The sequence below is a fragment of the Sardina pilchardus genome, chromosome 12, assembly GCF_963854185.1.
Source record: "Sardina pilchardus chromosome 12, fSarPil1.1, whole genome shotgun sequence".
Taxonomy (NCBI): domain Eukaryota; kingdom Metazoa; phylum Chordata; class Actinopteri; order Clupeiformes; family Clupeidae; genus Sardina; species Sardina pilchardus.
In genome coordinates, this window is record NC_085005.1 from 18,768,891 (window position 1) to 18,771,206 (window position 2,316).

At 37.2% G+C, this 2,316-nt stretch overlaps 1 protein-coding gene across 1 annotated transcript in view; it reads right to left on the minus strand.

The window, feature by feature from the left end:
* Positions 1-672: 672 nt before the first annotated feature.
* si:dkey-71h2.2 (low density lipoprotein receptor adapter protein 1) overlaps positions 673-2,316 on the minus strand; it is a 60,848-nt gene continuing 59,204 nt past the window's right edge. Inside the window, exon 10 of the mRNA XM_062550774.1 lies at positions 673-2,316. This exon is cut by the window's right edge and continues 2,098 nt beyond it. The gene's annotated coding sequence lies outside the window, so the exon portion shown is untranslated.

The window sequence follows — 2,316 nt, forward strand, 5'->3', positions numbered from 1 at the left end:
AGAATGCTCTTGTGTTTCATGGATATTTTGTTCACTGCAATGCTGTAAAACGTTTTCTGTTCTATCATAGTCTACTGTAATCAGTATTTATACTGCACCTCCTGTGAACAGTAAAAAAAAAAAAAAAAAGATTTGCTTTTTACTGGAATGCATTTGAATGTGACCATTACATCTGGACATACAGTTCCCAACCAAGACATTTTGTGTAAAAATGCTGGATTGCATGTTTTGCATGGAAATACCTGTAAAACTGAAACATAAAAGTCTATGCAGTTTTTGTAATGTCAACAGTAGCCAGTATTTTGAAACCTAGTGTACTCTGATTGACTGCATGTATCTTGTGAAGTGAAAACAAGCTTCATTCTTTGACAAAATAACTTCATTTTGAGTCAGGTTTCCAGTGTTTTGGTAAAGTTAGTGTGTGCAGAGAAATGACGAGTTAGTGTATATGTAACAAAATGTGGTGTAACAACATGGAATGTGCTTTTGAGAAGAAAATTATCCATTTGGCCAATTGTGTTTTGTAGGTGAGAGTCTGTGTTTAGAGTTTTGAAAATGTGTCAAATGAATGGACAAACGCTTGTTAGCGATTGAAAAAAACTGTAATTACACTAGATGGACACAAACAGCAAGACAGGAAGGAAGGGCACTGTACCATGAAGAGGAGCCCAAACAAGCAGACACCTTGACAGACGCACACTGTCAAAGGATAACTAACAAGTCATAACAAGTTATTACATATTTTCATAGAGCAGGACCTGAAGGGATGACGTGGTTGACTAAAAGATGTACTGTAGCATAATTTCACTTGGAACTGTATGGGGGCACGCTGTGTTTTTATATGCTATACTGGTCTCATTTCATTCACAACATGTTGGCTAGTCTGATGGGAAAATTATGCATGCCTTTGTACCAGCAGACATTAGTTATGTAGGTAGGCTACTCCCAAAAATAACCCAGAGGCGGCACGGTGCCGCATGGAGGTGAATGAGGCAAGGACTCATTCGGACGTGTGCAATAAAAACAATGTCCAACCCATGCCTGCTTCAACCTCCTTGACACATGCACAAAAGAGGGACTGGACTGGCAAAAATAGGAACCTGTGAAGACTTTTTTTTTTTATCTTTCTGAGGCTTGTCAATTGAAATTCAGCCCTTATCTCCAGAGAGACTGCTCACTGGCGTATCTAAAATAACTGCATAATATCAAGTTCCGTCCGCAAGCTGAAGCCTCCACTTTGGATTTCACACAGAAACTCTGGGAGAGAATGCGGGACTAAAATAAATGAGATACATTAGCGTGCACACACACACACACACACACACACACACACACACCGCAACAGAGGAGCAATCTAAAGTTTTAGATTCAAGTGCAAAGAGCTCATATTCAGCTCAGAATTGTGTTAGAAGTTGACCTTGAGGAGAGCCAGACTATATAGCACTGGCTAAACAGATATGCTTGGATTTCATCCATTAGTTTTGTCATTCAGAAAGGGGACTCAGTTATGCCATCTTCATTTATATGAACTGTCAATCTTTCGATTTTGCAGAAACATTATTTGTATTCATACTAATATATTTAGCCAGGACAGCTCCAATTAACATAGAAAACAAGGCTCCTTCTCAGCTGTTGTCCCCAGCCAGATGCTACCACAGACTCCCCCAAGAACCTATTATCGTACTTTGCTACTGATCGCGTGCAGGAAATAGCCTTTATTGAGTCGACAAAGGGAAATGAAGGAGTGAGAAGCATGAAACAACTTTTAAAATGACATTAAAGTTTACTGCTATAGTTCTGAAAAAAGACTGTATACTCTATCATAACATACTGTATTGTAGGTTCATTATTCTCCTGTCATTTCCTCCAGTTTGTTTGCTTGTTTGCTTGTTTGTTTGTTTGTTTGTTTTCTAGTGGTACTATTACAGAGAAATGTTGTGATTTTAGCATTTGAACAGGATAATGAATGTATAGTATTTAGGCTGCATACATGTTAAATACCAGGGCTGTAATAACAATGACAGAAATGTACATTCCTTTTACGATAGAAATGAGAACTATTGCCATTATCAACTTCAACATTAGGCCACAAACATGAATTTATTTTTTTTAAAATAGAGTAAATCCCACTATGAGAATTGTTTGTCAAATAATGCAAAAGTTGCTATACATAGTAGGCTACTACCTCTTTAATGTAATACAAGCAAGGATCTGGTACACAAATCTAAACAAACTTGACCTAAAATCAAAAGGAAAGAAAACAAAATATTGGTCACACTTCATAGTAAGTACATATTAAACATATATAAAGAGAGC